This window comes from Carica papaya, chromosome 5, assembly GCF_054855325.1.
Source record: "Carica papaya isolate Zhongbai chromosome 5, ASM5485532v1, whole genome shotgun sequence".
Lineage (NCBI taxonomy): Eukaryota > Viridiplantae > Streptophyta > Magnoliopsida > Brassicales > Caricaceae > Carica > Carica papaya.
Genome location: NC_142313.1, coordinates 30,413,894 through 30,427,102, shown reverse-complemented (window position 1 = coordinate 30,427,102; position 13,209 = coordinate 30,413,894). Strand labels below are relative to the sequence as shown.

At 46.5% G+C, this 13,209-nt stretch overlaps 7 non-coding genes and 16 pseudogenes across 7 annotated transcripts; all 23 read right to left on the bottom strand.

Moving 5' to 3' along the window:
• Nucleotides 1-28: 28 nt before the first annotated feature.
• LOC148262763 (5S ribosomal RNA) lies at nt 29-147 on the bottom strand (annotated as a pseudogene).
• A 205-nt stretch (nt 148-352) lies between these two features.
• LOC148262762 (5S ribosomal RNA) lies at nt 353-471 on the bottom strand (annotated as a pseudogene).
• Nucleotides 472-1,031: 560 nt separating this feature from the next.
• On the bottom strand, nt 1,032-1,150 carry LOC148262761 (5S ribosomal RNA; annotated as a pseudogene).
• An 881-nt stretch (nt 1,151-2,031) lies between these two features.
• Nucleotides 2,032-2,150, bottom strand: LOC148262760 (5S ribosomal RNA). The gene has a single exon (XR_015821044.1). It is a non-coding gene; the product is annotated as a 5S ribosomal RNA (ribosomal RNA).
• Nucleotides 2,151-2,355: 205 nt separating this feature from the next.
• Nucleotides 2,356-2,474, bottom strand: LOC148262759 (5S ribosomal RNA; annotated as a pseudogene).
• A 204-nt stretch (nt 2,475-2,678) lies between these two features.
• LOC148262758 (5S ribosomal RNA) lies at nt 2,679-2,797 on the bottom strand (annotated as a pseudogene).
• Nucleotides 2,798-4,361: 1,564 nt separating this feature from the next.
• On the bottom strand, nt 4,362-4,480 carry LOC148262757 (5S ribosomal RNA). Its single transcript, XR_015820772.1, has one exon. It is a non-coding gene; the product is annotated as a 5S ribosomal RNA (ribosomal RNA).
• Nucleotides 4,481-4,686: 206 nt separating this feature from the next.
• LOC148262756 (5S ribosomal RNA) lies at nt 4,687-4,805 on the bottom strand. Its single transcript, XR_015819535.1, has one exon. It is a non-coding gene; the product is annotated as a 5S ribosomal RNA (ribosomal RNA).
• A 562-nt stretch (nt 4,806-5,367) lies between these two features.
• On the bottom strand, nt 5,368-5,486 carry LOC148262755 (5S ribosomal RNA; annotated as a pseudogene).
• A 208-nt stretch (nt 5,487-5,694) lies between these two features.
• Nucleotides 5,695-5,813, bottom strand: LOC148262754 (5S ribosomal RNA; annotated as a pseudogene).
• Nucleotides 5,814-6,022: 209 nt separating this feature from the next.
• On the bottom strand, nt 6,023-6,141 carry LOC148262753 (5S ribosomal RNA; annotated as a pseudogene).
• Nucleotides 6,142-7,020: 879 nt separating this feature from the next.
• Nucleotides 7,021-7,139, bottom strand: LOC148262752 (5S ribosomal RNA). Its single transcript, XR_015820331.1, has one exon. It is a non-coding gene; the product is annotated as a 5S ribosomal RNA (ribosomal RNA).
• Nucleotides 7,140-7,702: 563 nt separating this feature from the next.
• Nucleotides 7,703-7,821, bottom strand: LOC148262751 (5S ribosomal RNA; annotated as a pseudogene).
• Nucleotides 7,822-8,027: 206 nt separating this feature from the next.
• LOC148262750 (5S ribosomal RNA) lies at nt 8,028-8,146 on the bottom strand (annotated as a pseudogene).
• Nucleotides 8,147-8,349: 203 nt separating this feature from the next.
• LOC148262749 (5S ribosomal RNA) lies at nt 8,350-8,467 on the bottom strand (annotated as a pseudogene).
• Nucleotides 8,468-9,028: 561 nt separating this feature from the next.
• On the bottom strand, nt 9,029-9,147 carry LOC148262748 (5S ribosomal RNA). Its single transcript, XR_015819526.1, has one exon. It is a non-coding gene; the product is annotated as a 5S ribosomal RNA (ribosomal RNA).
• Nucleotides 9,148-9,352: 205 nt separating this feature from the next.
• On the bottom strand, nt 9,353-9,471 carry LOC148262747 (5S ribosomal RNA). The gene has a single exon (XR_015819874.1). It is a non-coding gene; the product is annotated as a 5S ribosomal RNA (ribosomal RNA).
• Nucleotides 9,472-10,030: 559 nt separating this feature from the next.
• Nucleotides 10,031-10,149, bottom strand: LOC148262746 (5S ribosomal RNA; annotated as a pseudogene).
• Nucleotides 10,150-10,681: 532 nt separating this feature from the next.
• LOC148262745 (5S ribosomal RNA) lies at nt 10,682-10,800 on the bottom strand (annotated as a pseudogene).
• Nucleotides 10,801-11,335: 535 nt separating this feature from the next.
• On the bottom strand, nt 11,336-11,454 carry LOC148262744 (5S ribosomal RNA; annotated as a pseudogene).
• Nucleotides 11,455-11,658: 204 nt separating this feature from the next.
• Nucleotides 11,659-11,776, bottom strand: LOC148262743 (5S ribosomal RNA; annotated as a pseudogene).
• Nucleotides 11,777-12,336: 560 nt separating this feature from the next.
• LOC148262742 (5S ribosomal RNA) lies at nt 12,337-12,455 on the bottom strand. Its single transcript, XR_015820222.1, has one exon. It is a non-coding gene; the product is annotated as a 5S ribosomal RNA (ribosomal RNA).
• A 532-nt stretch (nt 12,456-12,987) lies between these two features.
• On the bottom strand, nt 12,988-13,106 carry LOC148262741 (5S ribosomal RNA; annotated as a pseudogene).
• Nucleotides 13,107-13,209: the final 103 nt, after the last annotated feature.

The window sequence follows — 13,209 nt, the reverse complement described above, 5'->3', positions numbered from 1 at the left end:
AAAGTCGAACAACCCATCTGAAAAAAAATGGGTGCAACACGAGGGCTTCCCAAGTGGTCACCCATCCGAGTCCTACCCTCGCCCAAGCACACTTAACTGCGGAGTTCTAATGGGATCCGGAGCTTTACTGCTGGTATGATCGCAACTATTTAATTTCGCGCTGCAAATACATACACTCCTCCTCCTTTCTTCCCCCTCCCGTCATTTGTTTCCTTGTGCGTTCACACTTCACCTCTCATTCTCGTTCTAATATCGATTAAAATACCCCTGCTTCTTGACTCACATTTGGGAATAAACCAGCGGACCCTAGTTCCAGTCGCGCGTAACGTCGAACGACCCGTCTGAAAAAAAATTGGTGCGACACGAGGACTTCCCAAGAGGTCACCCATTCGAGTACTACTCTCGTCCAAGCACACTTAACTGCGGAGTTCTGATGGGATCCGGTGCATTAGTGCTGGAATGATTTCACCTGTTTAATTTCGCGATGCAAATACATAAACTCATTCCCCTTTCTTCCTCCTCCCGTCATTTGTTTCCTTGTGCGTGCGCACTGCACCTCCCGTTCTCGTTCTAATATCAAGTAAAATGCTACAGCGCCGTGACTCACATTTGCGAATAAACCTGAGGACCATAATTCAAGTCGCGCGTAACGTCGAAAGAATCATTTGTAAAAAAATGGGTGCAATACGAGGACTTCACAAGAAAATGGGTGAAATATAAGGACTTTGCAGGAGGTAACCCATGCTAGTACTACTCTCGCCCAAGCACCCTTACCTACGGAGTTCTGATAGAATTCGTTGCATTAGTGCTGGAATGATCGCACCTGTTTCATTTCGCGCTGCAAAAATATACAGTCCTTCTCCTTTCTTCCCCCTCCCGTCATTTGTTTCCTTGTGCGTGCGCACTGCACCTCTCGTTCTCGTTCAAATATCAAGTAAAATGCCACGGCGCGGTGACTCACATTTGCAAATAAATCTGCAGACCATAATTAAAGTCGCGCGTAACGTCGAATGGCACATCTGAAAAAAAAATGGGTGCAACACGAGAACTTCCCAGGAGGTAACCCATCATTGTACTACTTTCGCCAAAGCACACATAACTGCGGAGTTCTGATGGGATCCGGTGCATTTGTGCTGGTGTGAGCGCACCTGTTTATTTTCGTGCCGAAAATACATACACTCCTTCTTCCCTCCCCCCCTCCCATCATTTGTTTCCTTGTGCGTTCATACTGCACATCTCCTTCTCGTTCTAATATCGATTAAAATGCCCCTGATTCTTGACTCACATTTGCGTATAAACCAGCGGACCATAGTTCCACTCGCGCTTAACGTCGAACGACCCATCTGAAAAAAAATTGTTGCGATACGAGGACTTCCCAAGAGGTCACCCATCCGAGTACTACGCTCGCCCAAGCACATTTAAATGCAGAGTTCTGATGGGATCCTGTGCATCAATGCTGGTATGATGCCACTTGTTTAATTTTGCGCTTCAAATACATACACTCCTTCTCTTTTCTTCCTCCTCCCGTCATTTGTTTCCTTGTGCATGCGCACTGCACCTCCCGTACTCGTTCTAATATCAAGTAAAATGCCACGGCGCCGTGACTCACATTTGCGAATAAACCTGCGGATCATAAATCAAGTCGCGCGTACGTCGAAAGAATCATCTGTAAAAAGATGGTTGCAACACGAGGACCTCCCAAGAAAATAGGTGAAATATAAGGACTTCGCAGGAGGTCACCCATCCGAGTACTTTTCTCGCCCAAGCACCCTTAACTGCGGAGTTCTGATAGAATCTGTTGTATTAGTGCTGGTATGATCCCTCATGTTTCATTCTGCACTGCAAATACATACACTCTTTCTCCTTCCATCCCCCCTCCCATCATTTGTTTCCTTGTGCGTGCACTCTGCATCTCTCTTTCTCGTTCTAATATCAAGTAATATGCCCTGGCACCGTGACTCACCTTTGCAAATGAACCAGCGGTTTATAATTCCATTCGCGCGTAACGTCGAACAACCCATCCGAAAAAAATAGGTGCAACACGAGGGCTTCCCAAGTGGTCACCCATCCGAGTACTACTCTCGCCCAAGCACACTTAACTGCGGAGTTCTGATGGGATCCAGAGCTTTAGTGCTGGTATGATCGCACCTGTTTAATTTCGCGCTGCAAATACATACACTCCTTGTCCTTTCTTCCCCCTCCCGTCATTTGTTTCCTTGTGCGTTCACAGTTCACCTCTCATTCTCGTTCTAATATTGATTAAAATGCCCCTGCTTCTTGACTCACATTTGTGTATAAACCAGCGGACCCTAGTTCCAGACGCTTGTAACGTCTAACGACCCGTCTGAAAAAAAATTGGTGCAACACGAGGACTTCCCAGGAGGTCACCCATCCGAGTACTAATCTCACCCAAGCACACTTAATTGCGGAGTTCTGATGGGATCCAGAGCTTTAGTGCTGGTATGATCGCACCTGTTTAATTTCGCGGTGCAATCACATACACTCCTTCCCCTTTCTTCCCCCTCTCGTCATTTGTTTCCTTGTGCGTTCACACTTCACCTCTCATTCTCGTTCTAATATCGATTAAAATGCCCCTGCTTCTTGACTCACATTTGCGTATAAACCAGTGGACTCTAGTTTCAGACGCACGTAACGTCGAACGACCCGTCTGAAAAAAATTGGTGCGACACGAGGACTTCCCAAAAGGTCACCCATCCGAGTACTAATCTCACTCAAGCACACTCAACTGCGGAGTTCTGATTGGATCCGGTGAATTAGTGCTGGTATGATCGCAATTGTTTAATTTTGTGCTGTAAATACATAAACTCATTCCCCTTTCTTCCTCCTCCCGTCATTTGTTTCCTTGTGCGTGCGCACTGCACCTCCCGTTCTCGTTCTAATATCAAGTAAAATGCTACTGCGCCGTGACTCACATTTGCGAATAAACCTGAGGACCATAATACAAGTCGCGCCTAACGTCGAAAGAATCATCTGCAAAAAAATGGGTGCAACACGAAGACTTCACAAGAAAATGGGTCAAATATAAGGACTTCGCAGGAGGTAACCCATGCTAGTACTACTCTCGCCCAAGCACTCTTACCTACGGAGTTCTGATAGAATCCGTTGCATTAGTGCTGGTATGATCGCACCTGTTTCATTTCGCGCTGCAAATACATACACTCCTTCTCCTTTCTTCCCTCTCCCGTCATTTGTTTCCTTATGCGTGCGCACTGCACCTCTCGTTCTCGTTCAAATATCAAATAAAATGCCACGGCGCCGTGACTTACATTTGCGAATAAATCTACGGACTTTAATTAAAGTCGCGCGTAACGTCGAATGGCACATCTGAAAAAAAGAAAATGGGTGCAACACCAGAACTTCCCAGGAGGTAACCCATCATTATACTACTTTCGCCAAATCACACTTAATTGCAGAGTTCTGATGGAATCCGGTACATTTATGCTGGTGTGACCGCACCTGTTTAATTTCGTGCCGAAAATACATACACTCCTTCTTCCCTCTCCCCCTCCCATCATTTGTTTCCTTGTGCGTTCACACTGCACCTCTCCTTCTCGTTCTAATATCGATTAAAATGCCTCTGATCCTTGACTCACATTTACGTATAAACCAGCGGACCATAGTTCCAGTCGCGCGTAACGTCGAACGACCCATCTGAAAAAAAATTGTTGCGATACGAGGACATTCCAAGAGGTCACCCATCCGAGTACTACTCTCGCCCAAGCACACTTAACTGCAGAGTTCTGATGGGATCCAGTGCATTAGTGCGGGTATGAGGCTACTTGTTTAATTTTGCGCTTCAAATACATACACTCTTTCTCCTTTCTTCCTCCTCCCGTCATTTGTTTCCTTGTGCGTGCGCACTGCACCTCCCGTACTCCTTCTAATATCAAGTAAAATGCCACGATGCCGTGACTCACATTTGCGAATAAACCTGCGGACCATAAATCAAGTCGCCCGTAACGTCGAAAGAATCATCTGCAAAAAGACGGGTGCAACACGAGGATCTCCCAAGAAAATGGGTGAAATATAAGGACTTCGCAGGAGGTCACCCATCCGAGTACTTTTCTCGCCCAAGCACCCTTAACTACAGAGTTCTGATAGAATCCGTTGCATTAGTGCTGGTATGATCCCTCATGTTTCATTCCGCACTGCAAATACATACATTCTTTCTCATTCCATCCCCCCTCGCGTCATTTGTTTTCTTGTGTGTGCACTCTGCATCTCTCTTTCTCGTTCTAATATCAAGTAATATGCCCCGGCACCGTGACTCACCTTTGCAAATGAACCAGCGGTTTATAATTCCATTCGCGCGTAACGTCGAACAACCCATCCGAAAAAAATAGGTGCAACACGAGGGCTTCCCAGGTGGTCACCCATCCGAGTACTACCCACGCCCAAGCACACTTAACTGCGGAGTTCTGATGGGATCCGGAGCTTTAGTGCTGGTATGATCGCACCTGTTTAATTTTCTGCTGTAAATACATACACTCCTTCTCCTTTCTTCCCCCTCTCGTCATTTGTTTCCTTGTGCGTTCACACTTCACCTCTCATTCTCGTTCTAATAGCGATTAAAATGCCCCTGCTTCTTGACTCACATTTGCGTATAAATCAGCGGACCCTAGTTCAAGACGCGCGTAACGTCGAACGACCCTTCTGAAAAAAAAATTAGTGCGACACGGGGACTTCCCGTGAGGTCACCCATCCGAGTACTAATCTCGCCCAAGCACACTTAACTGCGGAGTTCTGATGGGATCCGGTGCATTAGTGCTGGTATGATCGCACCGGTTTAATTTTGCGCTGCAAATACATAAACTCCTTCTCCTTTTGTCCCCCTCCCGTCATTTGTTTCCTTGTGCGTGCGCACTGCACCTCTCGTTCTCGTTCAAATATCAAGTAAAATGCCACGGCGCCGTGACTCACATTTGCGAATAAATTTGTGGACCATAATTAAAGTCGCGCGTAACGTCGAACGGCACATCTGAAAAAAAGAAAATGGGTGCATCACGAGGACTTCACAAGAAAATGGGTCAAATATAAGGACTTCGCAGGAGGTAAACCATGCGAGTACTACTCTCGCCCAAGCACCCTTACCTACGGAGTTCTGATAGAATCCGTTGCATTAGTGCTGGTATGATCGCACATGTTTCATTTCGTGCTGAAAATACATACACTCCTTCTCCTTCCCTCCCCCTCCCATCAATTGTTTCCTTGTGCGTTCACATTGCACCTCTCCTTCTCGTTCAAATATCAAGTAAAATGCCCCTGATTCTTGACTCACATTTGCGTATAAACCAGGGGACCCTAGTTCCAGTCGCGCGTAACGTCGAACGACCCATCTGAAAAAAATTGTTGTGATACGAGGTCTTCCCAGGAGGTCACCATTCCGAGTACTACTCTCGCCCAAGCACACTTAACTGCGGAGTTTTGATGGGATCCGATGCATTAGTGCTAGTATGATCGCACCTGATTAATTTTGCACTGCAAATAGATAAATTCCTTCCCCTTTCTTCCCCCTCCCGTCATTTGTTTCCTTGTGCGTGCGCACTGCACCTCTCGTTCTCGTTCAAATATCAAGTAAAATGCAACAGCGCCGTGACTCACATTTGCGAATAAATCTGCGGACCATAATTAAAGTCGCGCGTAACGTCGAACGACACATCTGAAAAAAAAAAATGGGTGCAACACAAGAACTTCCCACGAGGTAACCCATCATTGCACTACTTTCACCAAAGCACACTTAACTGCGGAGTTCTGATGGGATCCGGTGCATTTATGCTGGTATGATCGCACCTGTTTAATTTCGCGCTGCAAATACATAAACTCCTTCTCCTTTCTTCCCCCTCCCGTCATTTGTTTCCTTGTGCGTGCGCACTGCACCTCTCGTTCTCGTTCAAATATCAGGTAAAATGGAACGGCGCCGTGACTCACATTTGCGAATAAATCTGCGGACCATAATTAAAGTCGCGCGTAACGTCGAATGGCACATCTGAAAAAAAGAAAATGGGTGCAACACGAGAACCTCCCAGGAGGTAACCCATCTTTGTACTACTTTTGCCAACGCACACTTAACTGCGAAGTTCTGATGGGATCCGGTGCATTTGTGCCGGTGTGACCGCACCTATTTAATTTCGTGCTGAAAATACATACACTCCTTCTTCCCTCCCCCCTCCCATCATTTGTTTCCTTGTGCGTTCACACAGCACCTCTCCTTCTCGTTCTAATATCGATTAAAATGCCCCTGATTCTTTACTCACATTTGCGTATAAACCAGCGGACCATAGTTCCAGTCGCGCATAACGTCGAACGACCCATCTAAAAAAAATTGTTGCGATACGAAGACTTCCCAAGAGGTCACTCATCCGAGTACTACTCTCGCCAAAGCATACTTAACTGCAGAGTTCTGATAGGATCCAGTGCATTAGTGCTGGTATGATGCCACTTGTTTAATTTTGCGCTTCAAATACATACACTCATTCTCTTTTCTTCCTCATCCGTCATTTGTTTCCTTGTGCGCGCACACTGCACCTCCCGTACTCGTTCTAACATCAAGTAAAATGCCACGGCGCCGTGACTCACATTTGCAAATAAACCTGCGGACCATAAATCAAGTCGCGCGTAACGTTGAAAGAATCATCTGCAAAAAGAAGGGTGCAACACGAGGACCTCCCAAGAAAATGGGTGAAATATAAGGACTTCGCAGGAGGTAACCCGTGCTAGTACTACTCTCGCCCAAGCACCCTTACCTACGGAGTTCTGATAGAATCCGTTGCATTAGTGATGGTATGATTGCACCTGTTTCATTTCGTGCTAAAAATACATACACTCCTTCTCCTTCCCTCCCCCTCCCATCAATTGTTTCCTTGTGCATTCACACTGCTCCTCTCCTTCTCGTTCTAATATCGATTAAAATGCCCCTGCTTCTTGACTCACATTTGTGTATAAACCAGCGGACCCTAGTTTCAGTCGCGCTTAACGTCGAACGACCCGTCTGAAAAAAAATTGGTGCGACACGAGGACTTCCCAGGAGGTCACCCATCCGAGTACTACTCTCGCCCAAGCACAATTAACTGCGGAGTTTTGATGGGATCCGGTGCATTTGTGCTGGTATGATCGCACCCATTTAATTCCGCGCTGCAAATACATAAACTCCATCCCCTTTCTTCCCCCTCCCGTCATTTGTTTCCTTGTGCGTGCGCACTGCACCTCCCGTGCTCGTTCTAATATCAAGTAAAATGCTACGGTGCCATGACTCACATTTGCGAATAAACCTGAGGACCATAATTCAAGTTGCACGTATCGTCGAAAGAATCATCTGCAAAAAAATTTGTGCAACACGAGAACTTCCTAAGAAAATGGGTGAAATATAAGGACTTCGCAGGAGGTCACCCATTCTAGTGCTACTTTCGCCCAAACACCCTTAACTTGCGGAGTTCTGATAGAATCCGTTGCATTGGTGCTGGTATGATTGCTCATGTTTCATTCTGCGCTGCAAATACATACACTTCTTCGCCCTCCATCCCCCCTCCCGTCATTTGTTTCCTTGTGCGTGCACTCTGCATCTCTCCTTCTCTTTCTAATATCGATTAAAATGCCCCTGCTTCTTGACTCACATTTGCCTATAAACCAATGGACCCTAGTTTCAGTCGCGCGTAACGTCGAACGACCCGTCTGAAAAAAAAAATTAGTGCGACACGAGGACTTCCCAAAAGGTCAACTATCCGAGTACTACTCTCGCCCAAGCACACTTAATTGTAGAGTTCTGATGGGATCCGGTGCATTAGTGCTGGTATGATCGCACCTGTTTAATTTCGCGCTGCAAATACATAAACTCCTTCTCCTTTCTTCCCCCTCCCGTAATTCGGTTCCTTGTGCATGCGCACTGCACCTCTCATTCTCATTCAAATATCAAGTAAAATGCTACGGCGCCGTGACTCACATTTGCCAATAAATCTGCGGACCATAATTAAAGTCGCGCGTAACGTCGAACGGCACATCTGAAAAAAAAAAGGGTGCAACACGAGAACTTCCCAGGAGGTAACCCATCATTGTACTACTTTCGCCAAAGCACACTTAACTGTGGAGTTCTGATGGGATCCGGTGCATTTGTGCTGGTGTGACCGCACCTGTTTAATTTCGTGCGGAAAATACATACACTCCTTCTTCCCTCCCCCCTCCCATCATTTGTTTCCTTGTGCGTTCACACTGCACCTCTCCTTCTCATTCTAATATCGATGAAAATGCCCCTGATTCTTGACTCACATTTGCGTATAAACCAGCGGACCATAGTTCCAGTCGCGCGTAACGTCGAACGACCCATCTGAAAAAAAATTGTTGCGATACGAGAACTTCCCAAGAGGTCACCCATCCGAGTACTACTCTCTCCCAAGCACACTTAACTGCAGAGTTCTGATGGGATCAAGTGCATTAGTGCTGGTATGATGCCACTTGTTTAATTTTGCGCTTCAAATACACACACGCCTTCTCTTTTCTTCCTCCTCCCGTCATTTGTTTCCTTGTGCGTGCGCACTGCACCTCCCGTACTCGTTCTAATATCAAGTAAAATGCCACGGCGCCGTGACTCACCTTTGGAAATGAACCAGCGGTTTATAATTCCATTCGCGCGTAACGTCGAAAGAATCATCTCCAAAAAGATGGGTGCAACACGAGGACCTCCCAAGAAAATGGGTGAAATATAAGGACTTCGCAGGAGGTCACCCATCCGAGTACTTTTCTCGCCCAAGCACCCTTAACTGCGGAGTTCTGATAGAATCCGTTGCATTAGTGCTGGTATGATCCCTCATGTTTCATTCTGCACTGTAAATACATACACTCTTTCTTCTTCCATCCCCCGTCCCGTCATTTGTTTCCTTGTGCGTGCGCACTGCACCTCTCGTTCTCGTTCAAATATCAAGTAAAATGCCACGGCGCCGTGATTCACCTTTGCAAATGAACCAGTGGTTTATAATTCCATTCGCGCGTAACGTCGAACAACCCATCCGAAAAAAAATAGGTGCAACACGAGGGCTTCCCAAGTAGTCACCCATCCGAGTACTACTCTCGCCCAAGCACACTTAACTGCGGAGTTCTGATGGGATCCGGGGCTTTAGTGCTGGTATGATCGCACCTGTTTAAATTCGCGCTGCAAATACATACACTCCTTCTCCTTTCTTCCCCCTCCCGTCATTTGTTTCCTTGTGCGTTCACACTTCACCTCTCATTCTCGTCCTAATATCGATTAAAATGCCCCTGCTTCTTGACTCACATTTGCGTATAAACCAACGGACCCTAGTTCCAGACGCGCGTAACGTCGAACAACCCGTCTGAAAAAAAATTGGTGCGACACGAAGACTTCCCAGGAGGTCACCCATCCGAGTACTAATCTCGCCCAAGCACACTTCACTGCGGAGTTCTGATGGGATCCGGTGCATTAGTGCTGGTATGATCGCACCTGTTTAACTTCGCGCTGCAAATACATAAACTCATTCCCCTTTCTTCCCCCTCCCGTCATTTGTTTCCTTGTGCGTGCGCACTGCACCTCCCGTTCTCGTTCTAATATCAAGTAAAATGCCACGGCGACGTGACTCACATTTGCGAATAAACCTGAAGACCATAATTCAAGTCGCGCGTAACGTCGAAAGAATCATCTGCAAAAAAATGGGTGCAACATGAGGACTTCAGAAGAAAATGGGTGAAATATAAGGACTTCGCAGGAGGTAACCCATGCTAGTACTACTCTCGCCAGAGCACCCTTACCTACGGAGTTCTGATAGAATCCGTTGCATTAGTGCTGGTATGATCGCACCTGTTTCATTTCGTGCTGAAAATACATACACTCATTCTCCTTCCCTCCCCCTCCCATCAATTGTTTCCTTCTGCGTTCACACTGCACCTCTCCTTCTCGTTCTAATATCGATTAAAATACCCCTGCTTCTTGACTCACATTTGCGTATAAACCAGCGGAACCTAGTTCCAGTCGCGCGTAACGTCGAACGACTCGTCTGAAAAAAAATTGGTGCGACACGAGGACTTCGCAGGAGGTCACCCATCCGAGTACTACTCTCGCCCAAGCACACTTAATTGCGGAGTTCTGATGGAATCCGGTGCATTAGTGTTGGTATGATCGAACCCGTTTAATTCCGTGCTGCAAATACATAAACTCCTTCTCCTTTCTTCCCCCTCCCGTCATTTGTTTGCTTGTGCGTGCACACTGCACCTACCGTGCTCATTCTAATATCAAGTAAAATGCTACGGTGCCGTGACTCACATTTGCGAATAAACCTGAGGACCATAATTCAAGTCGCGCATATCGTCGAAAGAATTATCTGCAAAAAAATGGGTGAAATATAAGGAGTTCGCAGGAGGTCACCCATCCTAGTGCTACTCTCGCCCAAGCACCCTTAACTTGCGGAGTTCTGATAGAATCCGTTGCATTGGTGCTGGTATGATTGCTCATGTTTCATTCTGCGCTGCAAATACATACACTTTTTCTCCCTCCATCCCCCCTCCCGTCATTTGTTTCCTTGTGCGTGAACTCTGCATCTCTCATTCTCGTTCTAATATCGATTAAAATGCCCCTGCTTCTTGACTCAGATTTCCGTATAAACCAGGGGACCCTAATTCCAGTCGCGCGTAACGTCGAACGACCCGTCTGAAAAAAAAAATAGTGCGTCACGAGGACTTCCCAGGAGGTCACCCATTTGAGTACTACTCTCGCCCAAGCAAACTTAACTGCGGAGTTCTAATGGGATCTGGTGCATTAGTGCTGGTATGATCGCACCTGTTTAATTTTGCGCTGCAAATACATAAACTCCTTCTCCTTTCTTCCCCCTCCCGTCATTTGTTTGCTTGTTCGTGCGCACTGCACCTACCGTGCTCGTTCTAATATCAAGTAAAATGCTACGGTGCCGTGACTCACATTTACGAATAAACCTGAGGACCATAATTCAAGTCGCGCGTATCGTCGAAAGAATTATCTGCAAAAAAATGGGTGAAATATAAGGACTTCGCAGGACGTCACCCATCCTAGTGCTACTCTCGCCCAAGCACCCTTAACTTACGGAGTTCTAATAGAATCTGTTGCATTGGTGCTGGTATGATTGCTCATGTTTCATTCTGCGCTACAAATACACACACCTTTTCTCCCTCCATCCCCCCTCCCGTCATTTGTTTCCTTGTGCGTGCGCACTGCACCTCTCGTTCTCGTTCAAATATCAAGTAAAATGCCACGGCGCCGTGACTCACATTTGTAAATTAATCTGCGGACCATAATTAAAGTTGCGCGTAACGTCGAACGGCACATCTGGAAAAAAGAAAATGGGTGCAACACGAGAACTTCCCAGGAGGTAACCCATCATTGTACTACTTTCGCCAAAGCACACTTAATTGTGGAGTTCTGATGGGATCCGGTGCATTTGTGCTGGTGTGACTGCACCTGTTTAATTTCGTGCTGAAAATACATACACTCCTTCTTCCCTCCCCCCCTCCCATCATTTATTTTCTTGTGCGTTCACACTGCACCTCTCCTTCTTGTTCTATTATCGATTAAAATGCCCCTGATTCTTGACTCACATTTGCGTATAAACCTGCGGAGCATAGTTCCAGTCGCGCGTAACGTTGAACGACCCATCTGAAAAAAAATTGTTGCGATACGAGGACTTCCCAAGAGGTCACCCATCCGAGTCCTACTCTCGCCCAAGCACACTTAACTGTAGAGTTCTGATGGGATCCAGTGCATTAGTGCTGGTATGATGCCACTTGTTTAATTTTGCGCTTCAAATACATAAACTCCTTCTCTTTTCTTCCTCCTCCTGTCATTTCTTTCCTTGTGCGTGCGCACTGCACCTCCCGTGTTCGTTCTAATATCAAGTAAAATGCCACAGCGACGTGACTCCCATTTGCGAATAAACCTGAGGACCATAATTCAAGTTGCGCGTAACGTCGAAAGAATCATCTGCAAAAAAATGTGTGCAACACGAGGACTTCACAAGAAAATGGGTGAAATATAAGGACTTCGCAGGAGGTAACCCATGCTAGTACTACTCTCGCCCAAGCACCCTTACCTACGGAGTTCTGATAGAATCCGTTGCATTAGTGCTGGTATCATCGCACCTGTTTCATTTCGTGCTGAAAATATATACACTCCTTCTCCTTCCCTCCCCCTCCCATCAATTGTTTCCTTGTGCGTTCACAATGCACATCTCCTTCTCGTTCTAATATCGATTAAAATGCCCCTGCTTCTTGACTCACATTTGCGTATAAACCAGCGGAACCTAGTTCCAGTCGCGCGTAACGTCGAACGACTCGTCTGAAAAAAAATTGGTGCGACACGAGGACTTCGCAGGAGGTCACCCATCCGAGTACTACTCTCGCCCAAGCACACTTAACTGCGGAGTTCTGATGGGATCCGGTGCATTAGTGTTGGTATGATCGCACCTGTTTAATTCCGCGCTGCAAATACATAAACTCCTTCTCCTTTCTTCCCCTTCCCGTCATTTCTTTCCTTGTGCGTGCGCACTGCACCTACTGTGCTCGTTCTAATATCAAATAAAATGCTACGGTGCCGTGACTCACATTTTCGAATAAACCTGAGGACCATAATTCAAGTCGCGCGTATCGTCGAAAGAATTATCTGCAAAAAAATGGGTGAAATATAAGAACTTCGCAGGAGGTCACCCATCCTAGTGCTACTCTCGCCCAAACACCCTTAACTTGCGGAGTTCTGATAGAATCTGTTGCATTAGTGCTGGTATGATTGCTCATGTTTCATTCTGTGCTGCAAATACATACACTTTTTCTCCCTCCATCCCCCCTCCCGTCATTTGTTTCCTTGTGCGTGCACTCTGCATCTCTCCTTCTCGTTCTAATATCGATTAAAATGCCCCTGCTTCTTGACTCACATTTGCGTATAAACCAGTGGACCCTAGTTCCAGTCACGCGTAACGTCGAACGATCCGTCTGAAAAAAAAATTAGTGCGACACGAGGACTTCCCAGGAGGTCACCCATCCGAGTACTACTCTCGCCCAAGCACAATTAACTACGGAGTTCTGATGGGATCCGGTGCATTAGTGCTAGTACGATCGAATCTGTTTAATTTCGCGCTGCAAATACATAAATTCCTTCTCCTTTCTTTCCCCTCCCGTCATTTGTTTCCAAGTGCGTGCGCACTGCACCTTTCGTTCTCGTTCAAA